This window comes from Eurosta solidaginis, chromosome 2, assembly GCF_040869045.1.
Source record: "Eurosta solidaginis isolate ZX-2024a chromosome 2, ASM4086904v1, whole genome shotgun sequence".
In the NCBI taxonomy this organism is placed as follows: domain Eukaryota; kingdom Metazoa; phylum Arthropoda; class Insecta; order Diptera; family Tephritidae; genus Eurosta; species Eurosta solidaginis.
In genome coordinates this window covers 29413427-29437335 of record NC_090320.1, presented here as the reverse complement: position 1 = coordinate 29437335, position 23909 = coordinate 29413427, and the positions used below count along the sequence as shown (strand labels likewise).

Below are 23909 nucleotides of genomic sequence, written 5' to 3'. Positions count from 1 at the left end.
TTACATTAGGCTGGGTCACTATTGGCCGTGCTCATTCTTGGGTTTAGCTTGATGGCCTAAACAAAGTGTATCCTGCGAAAGCTTGTGCCGTAAGTACTTGTGAGCATCACTGTCTGTTCCTTAATCAAACAGATAGTTTTATTCACAAGGAATTATATTACGCTCTTACTCTATGGAACACCTGAGTAGTTATTCATAAAGAAAGACATTTACACTGATAGATTACATCGATATTTAGTTCATGGCGAAGGTGCGTTGTGGATCATAAGGCTTTAAAAGGTTGTGTCACATCCCTAAATTGTGTTCCAAATTCGTGGTGCTTAGCAAGGGTTGCTCAGAATGCCCCTAATACTTGTGTTTAAATTGTGGGACTGTAGGATGTATCTGCTCTTTACACACAGAACATGTTGCAGGCGAATTGCTTGTGGGCAGAGAAGAACGTACTATGATCCGGGGTGGAGTTGCCTAACAACCGGATGTCATTATCCATAAAATGGCCGGAGCTTGATACACTCCTATCTTACCAAGGTAAGGACTTGTAATTGAATCGCCCGATTACAAGCAATTTGGTACCAAACGATTCGGCTAAGAAGTGTTGAGAGAAGGCAACATGGAGTTGATAGTTTGGGCCATTGATCATGCAGTAGATCCGTGTTTGACACCGTAGAGTTGAGTCTACAAATACAGGTATTTGCGTTATAATTCACCTTCGACTACTACAAAACCAGATTTGGAAGCAGTGCACTAAATTTTGAGTAACAACACTTACAACTTCAGTGGGCTTACATAATCAAGATCTTGCCTTAAGTATTAATGAGACGTTAACTTGTTAGGGATTAAATGTCTGTTCATCTTTCACATTTTCGTAAAACTAGACAATACCCGCCGGCCAGTCCGCACTATTGCGATATACCAATATATGATCTTGAAAAGAAAACCGAGACCGTCCAGAAAATAATCTTTGAATAGTTCCAACAAATCGCGAAATGTTCGCAGTCGCGGAAATAACACAGAGTTAACTGGAAGGAATGATATGCTGGATATCTTCAATACTCTCATGAAATACTTTTTTTTTTAATGATTTTGAAATAGTTCCATTTCTATTCATATTACTTATTTTTTAATGTAAAAACCGGCGCGTTAAGATTAAATTGTGCAAAAGACCCAACATTACATTGACATGAATGGTTAGGTTATGTTGGGATGCGCCCCTTTTAGATAAAGCATCCGCGTTTTTATTCCCATCTATTACCTTATACCCTGGGATCCAATACAGATGTACTCTTCTCTTTCTGTTAGTTGGCAGCGAACGAAGCTAACTGGTGGCAGCAAAAAGAGACGAACAAGAAGCGAGAGAGTTGAGTTGTACTTTTACCGGCAAAGAAGAAAGATCCATCAATTCTTAAAATTCATTATATTAAACTTTGTATCTCTTTTTTAACATTTAAATTTATTTTAAATCAGAAATGCTGTCTCTAAGAATGCAGACCTAGCGGCCAGTGTCTCGTTATTGTGGTAGTAATCCTTAACATTACCCTCTTTGATCTATATGGTAGGTAATATTGCTGGCATATGCTGATGACAATGATATCATCGGCCTGACGACGCCGTTAGTTCTGCGTACTCCAAACTGGAAAAAGGAACGGTAAAGATGGGTTTGATGGTAAATGAGGACAAAACAAAGTATCTGCTGTCATCGAGCAAAGAGTCAGCTCATATGCGTCTTGGCGACCACGCTACTGTTGGCAGCCATAATTTCGAAATAGTAAAATACTTCGTTTATTTGGGAACCAGCATTCCCTTTACTTTTCAATTGCCTAAAGAAGGACTTGTTGGCAAGAGTTATTCTCCGTTTGATTTCTAGGCCGACATTATTTTTGCTTTTAATGCTGCTTCCCAAATAGACGTAATCCTTCACAGTCTCGAATTTATATCCGTCAACAGTGATGTGACTACAAACGCCACGATGACAGCAAGTACTTCGTCTTGTCCACATTTACTGCAAAACCCACTTTTTTTGCTGAGGTGTTAGGTGTTAGCCCGGCTTTCAAGAAGGAAGAAAAAATATACTCCAAGAATTGTTTTATTTTTGCCCCCGGCGTAGTCGTTTACTCAGGTAACAGTTTTAAATATTCCGAACACTGGTAGCGAAATATGAGAGAAATGTAATAAATCGAAAAACTTCAAAAGCGCTACGTCATCAAACTTTTTTCTCAAATTAGATTACAAATACAACAACTACGGAATGCGGGATCTTGGCCCATTTGTTTATGGTACTCAATTACACGTTGTATATGGCCATAGGCCACCTCTCTTAGGCAAGAAAGAATGGTCTGTAGTCCATGCTAGCCCGATGCGGAAACCTGAATGCATTTACAATAAAATAAAAATACAAATTTTATTTCAATAAGATATTTATTAAGAAAAATCTTCTTTCCACATTTCTGTTCCGCAAAAGTGTCTGTAACATCAGACTATACGATCGGACTATACGATATTCAATAGACAGTTACACAACCTGTCTTGTCTCATAGTGTTTCTTAATTAGGTTTTTATCAATTTTAGTTTTGAAAATAATCATTCAGTACTACCTGTAGTTACAGGAATTGTAAGAAATAACTGTAATCCTGCAAGACATAAAATGATTTTATTATTATTAATAAATCAGCAAGGTCTCTAATACACGATTTTTCTATTTTTTTTTTTTTTTTTTTTTTTTTTTTTTTTTTATTTATTTATTTATTTGTATAAACAATTTGTACAAGTAAGACTAAAGTCTTTTAGGTAGTACATCAATCAGTCTTAAAGATTACAAAGGAAATATGACACATATAAATATAATTCCAAAGAAATAATACAAAGAAAACCATAATAATACTAATAACATTAATATCTTAAAAATAGCATTATACATTTTAACACAAAAACATTTTCGGTACACAGATTAAGAATCAGAGATCGAACTATCGTTTAGGATAAGTTAAGAGCTGAGGAAAGTTATTACTGCTTGTTTGAAACATCCTGCTTTTCGTATAGCTTTTATCTTAGACGGAAGTGAGTTCCATAGACGGATTGAACTGACAAAGAACATTCTGGATGATGATGAGTACCTAAAGTTCGGAACCAAAAGATTCATAGTTCGAGTAGACTGACACAACTTTAGTTTTTTAAATAAGTAAGGTGGATTTTGGGAATACAATAGCTTATGCAAGAAGCAAAGATTTCTCATTTTTAAGAAATTATATACATCGCATCCGAGGATTTGTGTAGAAAATGAAGATATATGATCATACTTCCTTTTAGAAAAAATGAACCGGGCCGCATTGTTTAAGGCCAATTGTAATTTGTTTAGCGATATCGAGTCAAGGTTACCGTATATAAATTCGCTGTAGGAAATATGAGGTACAATAAGAGATTTCACCAGCTTCATCTTGGTGTCTCGCGGCAACAAATAGGAGGTTACGTATAAACTTCGTAGAGACCTATAAATTTTACCAATGACAAAGTTCATATGATCAACACAAGTCAGAGTGGAGTTGATTTTAAATCCTAAATTGGTAACCACATCGTGAAAGAATATTTTGTCTCCATTAAGCATAATTTCAGGAAGGTTGTTTAAGTCATACGAGGTGTTCGATATTGCTATTGCCTTTGATTTAGTTGCATTAAGAGAAAGTTTATTAAATTGAGCCCACTCTCCTATGCGTGCTAAATCTTCATTCAGCCTGAAAAATAGGTCTTCGGAAAGACCAATTGGACGAGACATGTATATTTGAGTATCATCGGCATAAAGATGAATGGAGGCATTGCGACAGCAGGCGACTATGTCATTAATAAAAAGCGTAAAGAGTATTGGACTTAGGATAGATCCTTGCGGAACACCAGATTTTATGGAATTTAAATTTGAGACTTTATCAGCACATTTTACTTGTTGAAACCGGTTACAGAGGTAGCTTTGCACTAACTTTATGGCATATGGGCTGAAGTTAAAACTAGTTTCAAGTTTGTGAATTAGTACTTCAAAATCAACCATGTCAAAAGCTCTTGAGAAATCCAAAAGCACGAGCACGGTAAGTTCATTATTGTCAAAGGCCGGACGTATATCTTCAAGAATCTTAAGCATAGATGTTGCACAACTATGCCCCCTTCTAAATCCCGACTGGGCTTCGGATAGCAAATTATTATTATATATATGGTGAGTTATTTGCATTGCTAATAGCTTCTCAAACACCTTAGATAAGGCAGGTAACAGACTTATTGGTCTAAATTCTTTGTAAGAACACGGAGACCTCGTTTTAGGAACCGGAATAATATTTGCAATTTTCCATTGACTAGGAAACCTACTGGACATAATTGAGAAATTAAAGATATGTGTTAGCGAAGCGGTGGCGTAAGGTAGAATCAGTTTTATAAATCGTATGCTAATACCGTCAATTCCCACGGCATTAGACTTTATAGCAAAAATAGCATCCAGCACATCGCTTTCGGTGACCACTGAAAAATCAAAGGCACTTATATCCAGTCTTCTGTCTACACAGGTTACAGCGATTCTGTCATCGATATCATTCTTATTCACATCATTATTTTTTTCAATATTGGTTGTATTACCACATAAGAAATAAGAGTTCATAACATTTGGGTCGTGGCTGCATTCAATGTTATGCTTTTTACAGACTCCTAAAGATCGAAGATTTTTCCAGAGCATTCTCGTTGGCAAATTTGTATTAAATTTAATATTCAGGTATGCTACTTTAGCATTCCGAATGAAAAGGGTAGCTTGATTTCTCAGAAGGCGGTAATCTTCCCAGTGGTTATCATCGCGATATCTCTTCCATTCCCTGTAAGCCCTCTCCCGTTTTTTTATGTGTTTCAAAACCTCCGGTGTGAACCAGGGCTTTTTATGGCCCTGGATTTTAAAAGATTTTAGCGGAACAAATCTATCGAAAAGGTACCAAACCAGGTTATTAAAATATTTTACCTTCTCGTCCAAATTTGAAATTGACAAGCAGCCACTCCAATCAAGACGAGAGGCTTCTTCATTAAGAAGTTCCATATTAACAGCTTTGTAATTTCTGTAGGTTATGACAGATTCGGGCTCTGCTGTATTAAATTTCAAATCATAGCACAAGAAGAGCATTTCATGGTCAGAGATACCATCCATCGGAAGCTGGTCAGTATGATTGATATAATTTATATTGTTAACACACATTAAATCTAGCAAACTAGGCTTACTATTAGGAGCAAAACGGGTTGCAAATTTATTTATAATTTTTAAGTCACACGCCTGAAAATTATTAATAATACTTTTACTACGGGAATCACAGTTAAGCAGATCTACGTTAAAATCTCCACAAATAATGACGTGGTCATAATTTAAAGAAAACTCTGTTATTTTGTGAAAAAGGTGTGTTAAATCGTTAGACCTATTGGGGTTATAAACACATGCCACAAAACACTTTGTACTGGCATCGCCTATTTCAATAAAAATACATTCAACCTCGTTTGCATGCTCTGAACGATAAACCACTTTTGGATTTAAAACATCTTTGCAGTAAATTGCAACACCACCACCACGAATGTTATCTTTTCTGTCATTCCTCAGCAGTACATATTTATTTATAGAATACGAATCATCATTAACGTTGGATCTGAACCAGGTTTCCGTAAGGCAAATTAAATGAATATTTTGATCGGCAAATAAATACGAAAGGTAATCAAGTTTCTGAGTCGTAAGACTCCGCACATTTAAGTGACACATATTAAATCTGTTATGACTTTTACAAATTTGACTCAAAATGCATCGCACATGTCCACTGTCAGTGCAATTATTGGTCAAGTTAACCAAACTCATAGCAACGAAGCAAAATGTGATCAACAAAGCAGTATGAGGGGGGAAGTAGAAAAAAAGAAAAGAACAATATAGAATGGAAATAAACTAAAAACTAATAACACATAAAGCATTGCATTGCCAATATAAGTATGCATTGTTGTTGTCATTGCTCGCTAACAGCAATTCGATCAGCGCTCTCTTTGTCACTGATTTTCACTGCTTCACCTTGTTGACGTGTACGCACATATACATCTCCACGTATAGAGAAAACAGAAGTAAGTTTTCTCTATTTTTTTAGTTGCAGTGCATGCTGCAGTGTTTCGCGATTGTTCTTAGTTAGGCACTCATGCACAAAGATCTTTCCATTTTCGTTGCGCCCAATATCACTGAGAGTCACAGATCTTTTATTTAATTTGCAAAAATTTAAAATTGCTCATCTCTGAAAGTAGGTCTAAAGCTGAGAATGGCTAATTATTCAGATATTGTCTTTTTTTTTATATATTTCAACAAATTGTAGAGCTATTTTTAATAGATTAGTTTCATTTAAAACTTTTAAAGTTAAAAGCTACAAAATACTGGAATTTGAAACAATTTCATTCATTGAAATAAAAGTTGATTTCACTTGGTTTGTAATAATGTCCAATACTCGATAAAATATGTTGACTTTTGAAGACACTTTCCGGATCTTGGAGGCGACCATCTTCGCAAAGCTCATCAAAATGGCGTTTTACCATCCTCTGGGAGCTTTTATAAAATTCAGGGGTGATGGACCATTTTTCTGCTACACTATTCGCTTCCTAAATTTTCAAATTCATGCCGATACCTTTCCAATTCTTCTAGACAAGTTTTCAAACATTTTAAGGCATTTGAAAGATCGATGGCTTTAGACTGAAGTGCTTTAGAGGCTGTATCGATAGTAAGTAGGATCTTGCAATGGAAAAACAATAACATAACAAAATTGTAGTTTTCGATCTTCTGTTTGAATGAAACAGCTTCATTTCTTTCATCTGATCTGTAATTTAACAGAATATTTTCGTTAGCCCTTTTTGGACTTCAGCAAACCGAATTTTAAAGCAAAAACGACATCATAACATCCTCCCCATCTAGTAGGGTTTAATGTTTTTAATGTTTTGAAGTTGAAGACTCACTTTATTTACTAGCTATAAAACTTGATAAAATATTCCATCTTTTTATACTATGCCTGAAAACATTATAAATTTGTTCGAGCTCTAGGCCACACAAATATATATATCAAAATTTCAAAAAACCGATTTTTGATTTTGCATATACTATATTTATTGTTGTCGATATTTCGACCTCAGTTGGAAGTCATCTTCACGACTGGAAATTAACTGCACATAAAAATTAACAACTTACACATATGATTATTGCCATTGTTTACTATATATTTTGGCAGCTTAAATTGAGGTTATGTTGCGAATAGAGTGGAAGGCAGTGAAAGAAGGTATTCGAATGAAGCATAATGAAGGAATGATGTTCGAAGTTTTTCAAAATTTGCCCAAAATCCTGAATCAGAAAAGGGAGTGTAGTTAAGTACGAAAATGAAAAAATGTAGTTAGGTTTTGATCCTTTTTTAGCGGGAGATTTTCATTTCAAAAATGAAATATACAAACCAATGTTCATTCTATTACTTCTTTAGCAGGAGTTTTTCATTATTGGTGTTTTGCATTGACGTTGGCGTGGCGTTGCTTAAGCATATATGACACTACTTTATTTTTGCTTGGATTCCAAGCTAGAAAAAACTGAAGAAACTTTATCGGAACTTCAAAACACAAAAACAATTTCTATCATGGAGAAGCAAGACCACTATTCCCCCAAAATTAGTGAGTTTGACATGTTTTTGTTTATGTTTTACATACTAATCTAATGGTTTCACAAGAAAGTTGATTTTAATTGTGTTTTTATGCACCAAATTTTGAAACTAAAAACAAAATTTTTCTGTGTCAGAAGAAAATTAAGCAAAAACGGCCGAATGTCAAAAAAACCTATTGAAATACAAACTGGCTCATTTGTTTTTAATGAACTAGATTGTATTTTCCTTGTATTTCGTTAGTTTTTTGAAATATAGTTAACACACTTACGCCAGTACTGAAGCCGTATTAGGAGGGAGTGCGTTAAAAAATTGTAGATAAAATACAAGAAAAATACACGAAAATAAACTAACTAAAAACTGGATAACTAAATGCCTTTTGAATAGAATTAGGTTCAAAAATAAATTTAAAAAAAAGTGCAACAAACATCCATGTGACACCAATTTGAATACTCGTTTTAAGCAAATATGCAAACGAATCAGTGGAGAAATTCGTAAATGTCGGGACGATTATTATAATAACTTAGTCAATAAATCCAAAGGTAATCCAAAAGAAGAGTGGAAAGTAATAAATAGGATTATTGATAAAAACACAAAAAGGCAAGATTCTCATTTTGTTTTACAAAAAGAAGGCGTTGATATTTCTGTTCCCATAGAAATAGCTAATGATTTTAATGAATACTTTACTTCAATTGTGAAGTCAAACTTTCCGCCAAATGTGACACCCCTTTGCGATTGTTGCTCTGATTTTAGAGTAGCTAAAGATTCTTTCAGAAGCAACAGCTTCTTTTTTGAGTCAATCTCAGGATCGGAAATTTTAACTGCAATCAAATCTTTGAAAAATAGTAATTCTTCCGGTTATGATGGAATCTCTAACGTTATGTTAAAGAAAATCTCATACAATATTGTTGATGTTTTAAAACATATCTTTAACTTGAGTGTTACAACTGGGATTTTCCCAGAACAATTAAAATTAGGAATTGTAATACCGATTCTCAAAAAAGGTAATAAAAAAGATATGGCTAACTATAGGCCGATTTCACTTTTGTCATAAATTACTAAAATTTTTGAAAAAATTGTAAAAGTAAGGATGTTATCCTACTTTGAAAAAATAAATTTTCTTAGTCCTTTGCAATTTGGTTTCAGGGATGGTCTTTCTACGGAAGATGCTCTTTGGACTTCTGTTCAACTGTATACAAAGGTATTGATTCAAAAAAAAGATTGTGCTGGGTTTTTTGTGGACATTACAAAAGCATTCGATATGGTTGATCATGGCCGTCTTTTAAATAAGCTTTATAATTTGGGAATTCGTGTCTTGTTATACAATTGGTTTGTTTCTTATTTAGGAAATCGAACCCAAAGAGTGAAAATAGGCAACACTCTTAGTGAGACCAAAGTCATAAACTCTGGTGTACCACAAGGATCGGTTCTGGGTCCCATATTATTCCTTATCTATGTGAACTCACTATTTATTCAACCTTTTAAGGGCAAAGTCGAAGCATTTGCGGATGACCTAGGAATTGCATATAACTCAACGGATCCTTTAAATTTGATAGCGGATCTGAACCCCGATATACACATACTTCGGTCATGGTTTGCGGAACATAAACTGGTTGTCAGCAATAAAACCAAATTAATGTGCTTTAGTCCAAAACTTCAAGAAGCACAAGATCTTAATATAACTTTTCACAGTGCAATATGCAAACGTAATATACTATATAGTAACAAGTGCTCCAACCATCGTTATCAGTATTCTTTTCAAAATAATACAACATGTGACTCTAACTGCTTTGAAATTGAAAAAGTGAATAGCTTCAAATACCTAGGAGTCACAATTGACCGTAATCTATACTGGAATGAGCAAATCGCAACTGTAAGAAAATACTTACTTTCAACCAATCGTATACTTTACCGTCTTAGAAAATACATTCCAAACCATACACTGAAAACAGTTTATTATAGTATATTTCATTCAAAATTAGAATATGGAATAAGTTGCTGGGGTGGTGCTCACTCCAATAAAATAAGTAAATTAACTGTACTGCAAAAATGTGCAGTAAGGAAAATTTTTATTTGTCCACGTCGGACTCACTCCTTTGACTTATTTAGAAGATCAAAAATATTCCCAGTTCGGCATTTGTTCTATTACAAAGTTTTAAAAAATTTTTACATGAGAGGTGGCTATTTGCAAAATCCCACACGAGGAATGTACAGCCTGCGTAGTAACCATAGCACACTTGTTTCTTTACCAGTTTTTCGAACAACATTGTTTAGAAATTCCTACACTGTCTTATCCTGCAAACTTTTTAATTCCCTTCCAGAAAACATACGAGACATTAGATCCAGATCTGTGTTTTAAAAAAAAATAAAAACTTGGCTTCTTGAGTTTGATACCAACCAGATAGAAATTTTGATGCACTACGTTGTATAATATAGTCTTTAATTTTATATATGCGTTGTATAGTTTTGAATTTTCTTTTTGCTGTTTTCTTATGAGGAAATCTGTAAACTTAGCTTTTGTATTCTTTCTTCAAATTGTTTCATGACTTAATTTAGTCAATTTATTTTTGAAATATCTTATTCTCAATTTAAATAAATTTTTTTTATATATATCTTGTATTCTTTTTTTTGTTCACCCCACTACTACTATTTATACAATGGAATTTGTTAAAACATGATGTGACATACAACACTATTTTTATACTCAGTTGAGCAGAGCTCACAGAGTATATTAAGTTTGATTAGATAACGGTTGGTTGTACATATATAAAGGAATCGAGATAGATATAGACTTCCATATATCAAAATAATCAGGATCGAAAAGAAATTTGATTGAGCCATGTCCGTCCGTCCGTCCGTCCGTTAACACGATAACTTGAGTAAATTTTGAGGTATCTTGATGAAATTTGGTATGTAGGTTCCTGAGCACTCATCTCAGATCGCTATTTAAAATGAACGATATCGGACTATAACCACGCCCACTTTTTCGATATCGAAAATTTCGAAAAACCGAAAAAGTGCGATAATTCATTACCAAAGACAGATAAAGCGACGAAACTTGGTAGATGAGTTGAATTTATGACGCAGAATAGAAAACTAGTAAAATTTTGGACAATGGGCGTGGCACCGCCCACTTTTAAAAAAAGGTAATTTAGAAGTTTTGCAAGCTGTAATTTGTCAGTCGTTGAAGATATCATGATGAAATTTAGCAGGGACGTTACTCCTATTACTATATATACGCCTAATAAAAGTTAGCAAAATCGGAGAAGGACCACGCCCACTTTTAAAAAAAAAAATTTTTTAAAGTAAAATTTTAACAAAAAATTTAATATTTTCACAGTATATAAGTAAATTATGTCAACATTCAACTCCAGTAATGATATGGTGCAACAAAATACAAAAATAAAAGAAAATTTCAAAATGGGCGTGGCTCCGCCCTTTTTCATTTAATTTGGCTAGGATACTTTTAACGCCATAAGTCGCACAAAAATTAACCAATCCTTTTGAAATTTGGTAGGGGCATAGATTTTATGCTGTTAACTGTTCTGTTTTCTGTGAAAACGGGCGAAATCGGTTGATGCCACGCCCAGTTTTTATACACAGTCGTTCGTCTGTCCATCCGCATGGCCGTTAACACGATAACTTGAGCAAAAATCGACATATCTTTAATGAACTTAGTTCACGTACTTACTTGAACTCACTTTATCTTGGTATGAAAAATGAACGAAATCCGACAATGACCACGCCCACTTTTTCGATATCGAAAATTACGAAAAATTAAAAAAATTGCCATAATTCTATACCAAATACGAAAAAAGGGATGAAACATAGTGAGGTAATTGGATTGGTTTATTGACGCGAAATATAACTTTAGAAAAAACTTTAGAAAATGGTTGTGACACCTACCATATTAAGTAGAAGAAAATGAAAAAGTTCTGCAGGGCGAAATAAAAAACCCTTAAAATCGTGGCAGGTATTACATATATAAATAAATTAGCGGTATCCAACAGATGATATTCTGGGTCACCCTGGTCCACATTTTGGTCGATATCTGGAAAACGCCTTCACATATACAACTACCACCACTCCCTTTTAAAACTCTCATTAATACCTTTAATTTGATACCAATATCGTACAAACACATTCTAGAGTCACCCCTGGTCCACCTTTATGGCGATATCTCGAAAAGGCGAACACCTATAGAACCAAGGGCCACTCCCTTTTAAAAATACTCATTAGCACCTTTCATTTGATACCCATATCGTACAAACAAAGTCTAGTTTACAGATTTCCTCATAAGAAAACAGCAAAAAGAAAATTCAAAACTATACAACGCATATATAAAATTAAAGACTATATTATACAACGTAGTACATCAAAATTTCTATCTGGTTGGTATCAAACTCAAGAAGCCAAGTTTTTATTTTTTTTTAAAACACAGATCTGGATCTAATGTCTCGTATGTTTTCTGGAAGGGAATTAAAAAGTTTGCAGGATAAGACAGTGTAGGAATTTCTAAACAATGTTGTTCGAAAAACTGGTAAAGAAACAAGTGTGCTATGGTTACTACGCAGGCTGTACATTCCTCGTGTGGGATTTTGCAAATAGCCACCTCTCATGTAAAAATTTTTTAAAACTTTGTAATAGAACAAATGCCGAACTGGGAATATTTTTGATCTTCTAAATAAGTCAAAGGAGTGAGTCCGACGTGGACAAATAAAAATTTTCCTTACTGCACATTTTTGCAGTACAGTTAATTTACTTATTTTATTGGAGTGAGCACCACCCCAGCAACTTATTCCATATTCTAATTTTGAATGAAATATACTATAATAAACTGTTTTCAGTGTATGGTTTGGAATGTATTTTCTAAGACGGTAAAGTATACGATTGGTTGAAAGTAAGTATTTTCTTACAGTTGCGATTTGCTCATTCCAGTATAGATTACGGTCAATTGTGACTCCTAGGTATTTGAAGCTATTCACTTTTTCAATTTCAAAGCAGTTAGAGTCACATGCTGTATTATTTTGAAAAGAATACTGATAACGATGGTTGGAGCACTTGTTACTATATAGTATATTACGTTTGCATATTGCACTGTGAAAAGTTATATTAAGATCTTGTGCTTCTTGAAGTTTTGGACTAAAGCACATTAATTTGGTTTTATTGCTGACAACCAGTTTATGTTCCGCAAACCATGACCGAAGTATGTGTATATCGGGGTTCAGATCCGCTATCAAATTTAAAGGATCCGTTGAGTTATATGCAATTCCTAGGTCATCCGCAAATGCTTCGACTTTGCCCTTAAAAGGTTGAATAAATAGTGAGTTCACATAGATAACCGACCAGAACCGATCCTTGTGGTACACCAGAGTTTATGACTTTGGTCTCACTAAGAGTGTTGCCTATTTTCACTCTTTGGGTTCGATTTCCTAAATAAGAAACAAACCAATTGTATAACAAGACACGAATTCCCAAATTATAAAGCTTATTTAAAAGACGGCCATGATCAACCATATCGAATGCTTTTGTAATGTCCACAAAAAACCCAGCACAATCTTTTTTTTGAATCAATACCTTTGTATACAGTTGAACAGAAGTCCAAAGAGCATCTTCCGTAGAAAGACCATCCCTGAAACCAAATTGCAAAGGACTAAGAAAATTTATTTTTTCAAAGTAGGATAACATCCTTACTTTTACAATTTTTTCAAAAATTTTAGTAATTTATGACAAAAGTGAAATCGGCCTATAGTTAGCCATATCTTTTTTATTACCTTTTTTGAGAATCGGTATTACAATTCCTAATTTTAATTGTTCTGGGAAAATCCCAGTTGTAACACTCAAGTTAAAGATATGTTTTAAAACATCAACAATATTGTATGAGATTTTCTTTAACATAACGTTAGAGATTCCATCATAACCGGAAGAATTACTATTTTTCAAAGATTTGATTGCAGTTAAAATTTCCGATCCTGAGATTGACTCAAAAAAGAAGCTGTTGCTTCTGAAAGAATCTTTAGCTACTCTAAAATCAGAGCAACAATCGCAAAGGGGTGTCACATTTGGCGGAAAGTTTGACTTCACAATTGAAGTAAAGTATTCATTAAAATCATTAGCTATTTCTATGGGAACAGAAATATCAACGCCTTCTTTTTGTAAAACAAAATGAGAATCTTGCCTTTTTGTGTTTTTATCAATAATCCTATTTATTACTTTCCACTCTTCTTTTGGATTACCTTTGGATTTATTGACTAAGTTATTATAATAATCGTCCCGACATTTACGAATTTCTCCACTGATTCGTTTGCATATTTGCTTAAAACGAGTATTCAAATTGGTGTCACATGGATGTTTGTTGCACTTTTTTTTAAATTTATTTTTGAACCTAATTCTATTCAAAAGGCATTTAGTTATCCAGTTTTTAGTTAGTTTATTTTCGTGTATTTTTCTTGTATTTTATCTACAATTTTTTAACGCACTCCCTCCTAATACGGCTTCAGTACTGGCGTAAGTGTGTTAACTATATTTCAAAAAACTAACGAAATACAAGGAAAATACAATCTAGTTCATTAAAAACAAATGAGCCAGTTTGTATTTCAATAGGTTTTTTTGACATTCGGCCGTTTTTGCTTAATTTTCTTCTGACACAGAAAAATTTTGTTTTTAGTTTCAAAATTTGGTGCATAAAAACACAATTAAAATCAACTTTCTTGTGAAACCATTAGATGAGTATGTAAAACATAAACAAAAACATGTCAAACTCACTAATTTTGGGGGAATAGTGGTCTTGCTTCTCCATGATAGAAATTGTTTTTGTGTTTTGAAGTTCCGATAAAGTTTCGTCAGTTTTTTCTAGCTTGGAATCCAAGCAAAAATAAAGTAGTGTCATATATGCTTAAGCAACGCCACGCCAACGTCAACGCAAAACACCAATAATGAAAAACTCCTGCTAAAGAAGTAATAGAATGAACATTGGTTTGTATATTTCATTTTTGAAATGAAAATCTCCCGCTAAAAAAGGATCAAAACCTAACTACATTTTTTCATTTTCGTACTTAACTACACTCCCTTTTCTGATTCAGGATTTTGGGCAAATTTTGAAAAACTTCGAACATCATTCCTTCATTATGCTTCATTCGAATACCTTCTTTCACTGCCTTCCACTCTATTCGCAACATAACCTCAATTTAAGCTGCCAAAATATATAGTAAACAATGGCAATAATCATATGTGTAAGTTGTTAATTTTTATGTGCAGTTAATTTCCAGTCGTGAAGATGACTTCCAACTGAGGTCGAAATATCGACAAAAATAAATATAGTATATGCAAAATCAAAAATCGGTTTTTTGAAATTTTGATATATATATTTGTGTGGCCTAGAGCTCGAACAAATTTATAATGTTTTCAGGCATAGTATAAAAAGATGGAATATTTTATCAAGTTTTATAGCTAGTAAATAAAGTGAGTCTTCAACTTCAAAACATTAAAAACATTAAACCCTACTAGATGGGGAGGACGTTATGATGTCGTTTTTGCTTTAAAATTCGGTTTGCTGAAGTCCAAAAAGGGCTAACGAAAATATTCTGTTAAATTACAGATCAGATGAAAGACATTAAAGAGTATTTTATGAGGGAGTGGGCCTTAGTTCTATAGGTGGACGCCATTTAGGGATATCGCCATAAAGGTGGATCAGGGTTGACTCTAGAATTTGTTTGTACAATATGGGTATCAAACGAATGGTGTTAATGAGTATTTTAAAAGGGAGTGGGCCTTAGTTCTATAGGTGGACGCCTTTTCGAAATATCGCCATAAAGGTGGACCAGGGGTAACTCTAGCATGTGTTTGTACGATATGGGTATCAAATTAAACGTATTAATGAGGGTTTTAAAAGGGAGTGGTGGTTGTTGTATAGGTGGTCGCCTTTTCGAGATATCGCCATAAAGGTGGACCAGGGGTGACCCTAGAATTTGTTTGTACAATATGGGTATCAAAAGAAAGGTGTTAATGAGTATTTTAAAAGGGAGTAATCCTTAGTTCCATAGGTGGACGCCGTTTCGAGATATCGCCATAAAGGTGGACCAGGGGTGACCCTAGAATTTGTTTGTACAATATGGGTATCAAAAGAAAGGTGTTAATGAGTATTTTAAAAGGGAGTAATCCTTAGATCCATAGGGGGACGCCGTTTCGAGATATCGCCATAAAGGTGGACCAGGGGTGATCCTAGAATTTGTTTGTACAATATGGGTATCAAAAGAAAGGTGTTAATGAGTATTTTAAAAGCGAGTAATCCTTAGTTCCATAGGTGGACGCCGTTTCGAGATATCGCCATAAAGGTGGAGCAGGGGTGACCCTAGAATTTCTTTGTACAATATGGGCATCAAACGAAAGGTGTTAATGAGTATTTTAAAAGGGAATGGGCCTTAGTTCTATAGGTGGACGCCGTTTCGAAATATCGCCATAAAGGTGGACCAGGGGTGACTCTAGAATGTGTTTGTATGATATGGGTATCAAATTAAAGGTATTAATTAGGGTTTTAAAAGGGAGTGGTGGTTGTTGTATAGGTGGTCGCATTGTCGAGATATCGCCATAAAGGTGGACCAGGGGTGACCCTAGAATTTGTTTGTACAATATGAGTACCAAAAGAAAGGTGTTAATGAGTATTTTAAAAGGGAGTAATCCTTAGTGCCATAGGTGGACGCCGTTTCGGGATATCGCCATAAAGGTGGAGCAGGGGTGACCCTAGAATTTGTTTGTACAATATGGGTATCAAAAGAAAGGTGTTAATGAGTATTTTAAAAGGGAGTAATCCTTAGTTCCATAGGTGGACGCCGTTTCGAGATACCGCCATAAAGGTGGACCAGGGGTGACTCTAGAATTCGTTTGTGCAATATGGGTATCAAACGAAAGGTGTTAATGAGTATTTTAAAAGGGAGGGGGCCTTAGTTCTATAGGTGTTCGCATTTTCGAGATATCGCCATAAAGGTGGACCAGGGGTGACTCTAGACTTTGTTGGTACGATATGGGTATCAAGTGAAAGGTGTTAATGAGTATTTTTTAAAAGGGAGTGGGCCTTCGTTCTATAGGTGTTCGCCTTTTCGAGATATCGCCATAAAGGTGGACCAGGGGTGACTCTAGACTTTGTTTGTACGATATGGGTATCAAAAGAAAGGTGTTAATGAGTATTTTAAAAGGGAGTAATCCTTAGTTCCATAGGTGGACGCCGTTTCGAGATATCGCTATAAAGGTGGACCAGGGGTGACCCTAGAATTTGTTTGTACAATATGGGTATCAAAAGAAAGGTGTTAATGAGTATTTTAAAAGGGAGTAATCCTTAGATCCATAGGGGGACGCCGTTTCGAGATATCGCCATAAAGGTGGACCAGGGGTGATCCTAGAATTTGTTTGTACAATATGGGTATCAAAAGAAAGGTGTTAATGAGTATTTTAAAAGCGAGTAATCCTTAGTTCCATAGGTGGACGCCGTTTCGAGATATCGCCATAAAGGTGGACCAGGGGTGACCCTAGAATTTCTTTGTACAATATGGGCATCAAACGAAAGGTGTTAATGAGTATTTTAAAAGGGAATGGGCCTTAGTTCTATAGGTGGACGCCGTTTCGAAATATCGCCATAAAGGTGGACCAGGGGTGACTCTAGAATGTGTTTGTATGATATGGGTATCAAATTAAAGGTATTAATTAGGGTTTTAAAAGGGAGTGGTGGTTGTTGTATAGGTGGTCGCATTGTCGAGATATCGCCATAAAGGTGGACCAGGGGTGACCCTAGAATTTGTTTGTACAATATGAGTACCAAAAGAAAGGTGTTAATGAGTATTTTAAAAGGGAGTAATCCTTAGTGCCATAGGGTCACCCCTGGTCCACCTTTATGGCGATATCTCGAAAAGGCGACCACCTATACAACAACCACCACTCCCTTTTAAAACCCTCATTAATACGTTTAATTTGATACCCATATCGTACAAACACATGCTAGAGTCACCCCTGGTCCACCTTTATGGCGATATTTCGAAAAGGCGTCCACCTATAGAACTAAGGCCCACTCCCTTTTAAAATACTCATTAACACCATTCGTTTGATACCCATATTGTACAAACAAATTCTAGAGTCAACCCTGATCCACCTTTATGGCGATATCCCTAAATGGCGTCCACCTATAGAACTAAGGCCCACTCCCTCATAAAATACTCTTTAATGTCTTTCATTTGATACACATGTCATACAAACACATTCCACGGTTTCCCTCGGTTCATTTTCCTACATGGTTATTTTCCCTTATGTTGTCACCATAGCTCTCAACTGAGTATGTAATGTTCGGTTACACCCGAACTTAACCTTCCTTACTTGTTATTATATAAAATAAAGATGTCACTAACTATTCTCTAAGTAATGATATTGTAGACATGTAAAATTAAGCTATCGAATATGTACATACGCTTATGAGAATAATGAAATAAATAATAATCTAATCTAATCTAAAGTAGTGTCATATAGGTATTATGGATTGAAGCAATTCAAGCGCGTGTGTTCAAAGTCAGATGTAGACGCACGCAAGTGCCAAAACGACTCAAAAGCGTATTTATCATTATTAATTAAAAATGTTGGATCTCGTAAGAAGTTAAACTTAGGCAAGATGCACACGAGCCGTAGTTTCGTAGACGCGTGCAGCTACGATTTTCTACGCCTCAAGATTTCTTATTCTGTGCCTAATAAGCGTCTATGAAGCTACGTCTCGTGTGCATCTTCCCTAAGATTATATTTCAAAGAAAAATTTTTTAGTTTAAACTTTGTTCATAATATTTATGTATATGTCTACTACTATGGCATTCGCTTCCATACTACTTTTTCATAATTAAAAAAAAATTAGTTCTGAAAAATGCAGCCTTGTCACATGCATTCTCAAACACGGTTGCCACACCCTGTTTTCATTTAGGGCCAAAGTTCATCGAAAAAAGACCAGATATCAAAAAAAAAGGACCAAATTTTAGTTTTATTTTATTGGTATACAAAAAATGTTGATATTTCCATGGATTCCTATATAAAATTTTAATAAAGAAGACCCTTGGCTTTAATTCAAACTGCACAAACAAAAATAATGTGTACCTTTAGGTATTACATTTTCACATTTCTAGGACTAGTCTATGTCTTTCACCAACCAAACGTTGTGAACCTAGTTTTGCTCGATTGCAATAATATAAAATGTATAGCGCAGTTAGGTTTTATTAAAGAAATGAAACTAAGCAATGGTATTAATGCTATTTTGAATAGATGTTTACTTTTTCCCTAACAGTTTAAACTTCATACCAGAGCCTAGAATCAGTGTTTGTTTTGAACGCAGACTAAAAATCAAGCGCCTTAAAAGTTTCAGCTGTGTAATAACAGAATACCGATCTATATATCTAACCACTTAAACAAGTATATTTTCTGATAAGACCGTTGTTTCATCAAAAATTAATAACAATGTGTTTGCCCGAACATTAAACACTCCCCTTTTCAATCCCTCGCTTAAATTATCTCCCAGGTGAAATGTAATTGTTCTGCTACATTTTATTGATAGAGCAATTTTCGTGGTAAGAATTCCATTGAAGTAAATTATATGTGTCTAATAGATTTGCGAAATATTTTATTAGCAGTAATCTGTGAAAAAGAAATAAAAGTACCAAAAGCGTGCCAAAAAAGAACCAAAGTTGAGAAAATGGGACTAGCGGACCATATGGGGTTGGAAGGGACCATTTCTGGTCCAAATGGACTGAAGTGGCAACAGTGTTCTCAAATGCAAGCTTCCACATCCAACACATATACATATAAGTACTTCGACATTACGAAATACATTGTCGCGTTGTGAGGCAAAGTACTGTTGCATAAAACCTTTTTGACCACCACAATACCACAGATTAAGTATAAAACATTGTGAATTCATACAAGTGAAAAATCTTTCTATTCCTTCATTGCCATACCTACCTGTCAAATAATAGCTGACAGGGAGAACGGTTGTCGCGAGTGGCCAAAGAATGGAAGAAAGTTTTTTTTTTCGCTCGCGGTTATTAAATTGAGGTGCCATGAATTGCACATTTGTGTTTCAAATCAGCTTTTCTTTTAAATGTGTAGTACCAGGGCGACCGAGTTTTGCTCGGCAACCTTCGAGTAAGCCGCATAACATACTTTGTTGTACATTAATCAAACTCTACTTTTTTATATACATACATTATATATTTTTACTTACCAATATCCATATCGTATACCATATCAAACACTAACCGCAAAACGAACTGGAATGAAAAATTTGAAATGGGTAATTCCAGCCTATAGTATAAGGATTGTTATGACAATTAGTGAAATCGAGAACTAAGTTATTTAGGTCGAGTATTTTCATGCGCCGAATTATTAATTTCAAACATTTTTTTAGTTATACACTATGAGTCTCACAATTTTATTAAATTCCAAAAACTTCTGAATTTCACGAAACACAACCATCAGTTATGACAACTATCAGTTAGTTTAATTAAATGTCAACTTACTTCCCTAAGCGCCATCTGTTGGTAAGTAGTTAAATGGTTAGATGTTGTTTTCAAATTGAACATATGCCTCTAGTGTTCAAAGGTAGCAAATTACCATGGTGAGATATCTTTTTGCTATAGCGAGAAATCTTTCTAATATTAATCTGTGAGAAATTGCAATTACTCATTTCATATTTGCCAAAAATATGCATTTACATATATATTTTGCTAGAATTTGCCATCGTGCCTTGATATTGCACTTGAATTTAATTAGCGTGTGTGAAATTAAGAAAATTAAGTAGAATCATGTGTAAGATTTTTTTACGAAGATTTTTAACTTTAATGTTCTCCTTTAAAGCTTTAATATAATATGAGTAAGTAGAGTACTATTTCGTCTAACTACCCCAACCCAAAATGGCAACCCTACTCAAAAATGGCCCTATTGTAATGCGGAGTGAAATACCTTTCGTACGATATCCATATCGGCATATCTCATGCAGTTTATTTTTAATTTCGAATAGGTGGCAACCCTAAATGGCAACCCTACTAAAAAAATTAATTTTTAAATTCAAGTTAATAGTTTAAATTTGAGCAGCCAGTTATGCAAACATTTTAAAATACTTAAATAATGCAATATACCAGACGTCAACAAAAATGTTTGAAAAACACTATTGAGCAAATTATTTAAGTAATCGAACAGCGGCTGAACAAGTGATCGAGGCTGTTTACTATTGTGAACCGTTTTATTAAACATTCGCCACTTGTATGAATTCACAATAGTATAAAATTTCACAAAAAATATATTTTTTTGAAACATCACACCGAATAACTACAGTCATTGTTTACGAATTTAGAAACAATAAGAATGGCAAAAAACGAACGTATATGAAATGCAATGTCAAAACGTATAAGCACATGGTTGTATTTCAATGCATGAAAATGCTTTAAAAAAGCATGACATTGTTAAAAGAAAGTTGAAAAAAATTTATAAAAACTTTAATGTAATAAAAATCTTATTTTAGGAACAACAAATACGTCTTATATATTATATATTTACATAAATTGGTAAGGATTATCTCATTTTAAAATTTACGCTAAATTATCTTAAAGTTTTTTTTTTTAACTGAGTCGAGCACTGTGCGTGTGAATGTGTGACTTTTCAGCGATCAGCTGTTAGTTGCGCTACTTGGTAAGATTTACAATGATTATTGCTTATCGACTAATTTCAAACATGAAGTAAAACAATATAAGAAGCACCTAAGACAAGATGTAAACAATTAAAGAACCGTAATGGTAAACAAAATTTAACAATAACAACCATATATGAACTAATAAACTGTAAGCGACGCTCAAAACATATTTATCACCAACAGGTTAGTTGTTGTTGTATGGCGAGAGAACATACAAAGGTGGTAGGACAGAACACGAACGAAGGAGACTCATCATTGCTTGTAGCCATTTTTGATGAGTTGTCTGTAAGCTTGTGCGCAGTGCTCCGTATAACTCTTAAAATTCATACGTATATCCGTAGGAGTATTTATAATTTGCAACATTCCAGAATAAAGCGCTTATTATAATGCTTTTCTTTCTAATATCGCTACATTTTCTAAATGTGGATAGTGTCCTATATAGTGTTTTATTAAAGCCGTTTTTTTGTTGTCATTAGGGTGGTCGCGATTTTTTAAATTCGTTTGTGAGCGGAAATTCTTGTCTTTAATTTTGATTAAGTTGTCCTCACATATACCTTATTGCATACGTCGGATATGTCGCCATTGCATTTTATAAACTACGTCGGATTTCTCTATTTTTTGATTTTACTTTTTTGTTGCTATATATTTGTTACAGAGTATTGTCATATTTAAATGCTATTCTAACTTTTTCCTTGTCATACATATTGGAATGCTTCATTCTGCTTGACAAGCCTGGTACAAAGGTGACTTGTCTTATATATTGTATTTGCCTCCTTTTTATTGTTTCCAGTTTTAGCGAAGTGATCTTGTGTGTATCTGTTTATAAGAAGGGTTGGGAAGTCATTTTTAAAAATAATATGATAAATATAAAAGAAAAATATAGTATCCTCAGTAAAACTGCAAATGCGCCTAGGTTTTATGGTTTGCCGAAAATCCATAAAGAGGGAGTTCCACTTAGACCCATATGTTCGTCCGTTAATTCTCCGTCGTATAATTTATGTAAATATGTTATTCAGGTTCTCAAAAGTATCACTAAAACCTCTAGACACAATGTCAAAGACGCGATTGAGTTCAAGGATAAAATACATGAGACATCTATATTTGATGATACGAGCCTTGTTTCGTTTGATGTCGTTTGTTTGTTTCCCAGCATACCGGTAGACTATGCCATAGAAATCATTTCGTCAAAATGGGATTTAATAAGACAACACACAACACTATTCAAAGAACTCTTTTTAGGGGCAGTAAGTTTTTGCATAAAATATAACAGATATTTTAAATACAACAATGAAATTTATGAACAACGTTCAGGAATGCCTATGGGGTCACCAGCATCACCAATAATAGCAGATATAGTAATGGAAGTATTACAATCAAAGTTTGAAGAGGAATGTGAGCACAAACCGCGTCTGCTAACTAAGTGCGTTGACAATTTGTTTGCTATTGCCAAAAAAGATGCCATTGAAGGCATGCTGTCAACATTAAATTCGTGCAATAAATCTATAAAATTTATACTTGAGGTTGAGAGCGATGGACGATTGCCGTTCCTATATGCATTGGCAATAAGGAAAAATAACCACCTAACCTTCGACTGGTATAAAAAACCGACTACGTCTGGAAGATTAGTAAATGTTTATTCCAAGCACGATAAAGCAATTATTATAAACACTGCCAAAACCTTTTATAAAACGAGTACTTTCAATCAGTGATGAGATATATCACAGGAAAAATATAGAAATTATTAAGCGAACACTTGAGGATAATGACTTTCCAACCCATCTTATAAACAGACACACAAGATCACTTCGCTAAAACTGGAACCAATAAAAAGGAGAAAAATACAATATATAAGACAGTCACCTTTGTACGAGGCTTGTCAAGCAGAATGAAGCATTCTGTCATAGATATAGATATTGTTCTCTGTCATAAATATAGATATTGTTCTGAAGAGTCTTCTTGAGTTGAAACCGATTTTTTCTCCGGTCCAGATGGTGTTCCTAGCTGTGTGCTAAAGTTCTGCGCTGTCAATTTATCCAAGTTGATCCTTAAATTATTTGCACTATCTCTGAAATATTCTTTATTCCCTTCAATTTGGAAGCAATCATTTATTATTCCCTTACACAAGAAATTTGTAGATCCAATATTGAGAACTACAAGGCCATAGCTAAACTTTCGGCTATTCCAAAAAAGTTTGAAAAGATCATCACCTGCCAAATTCAATATATATGTAGTTCTTTATTATCACCCAGCCAACGTTGTGTTGTGTGGAGAAGATCAACCACAACCAACTTGTTTGAGTTCACTTCTCTAGTTATGGATGGATTCTTATCCAATAAGCAAACCGATGTTATTTATTCAGCAAAGCATTTGACTCTGTTAACCATGAGATTTTAACTCATAAACTTGACTTACTGCGTTTTCCGAAGAATTTATTACTTTGGCTTCGCAGCTTTCTTGTAAATAGAACTCAGCAAGTTATGTTCAAAAACAGTCTCTCTGAGTAACTTCTGGTGTGCCTCAGGGTAGCCATTTGGGTCCATTATTTT

At 34.4% G+C, this 23909-nt stretch overlaps 1 protein-coding gene across 7 annotated transcripts in view; it reads right to left on the bottom strand.

The window, feature by feature from the left end:
• Nucleotides 1–23909, bottom strand: part of LOC137239477 (ADAMTS-like protein 3) — a 1132820-nt gene that overhangs the window by 668831 nt on the left and 440080 nt on the right. For 6 of the 7 annotated variants that reach the window (XR_010949389.1, XR_010949386.1, XR_010949388.1 and 3 more), the window contains exon 2: nucleotides 19900–19945. The exons of the other annotated variant lie outside the window; for it this stretch is intronic. The gene's annotated coding sequence lies outside the window, so the exon portion shown is untranslated. The remainder of the gene's footprint in view (nucleotides 1–19899; nucleotides 19946–23909) is intronic. 7 annotated transcript variants of the gene reach the window in all.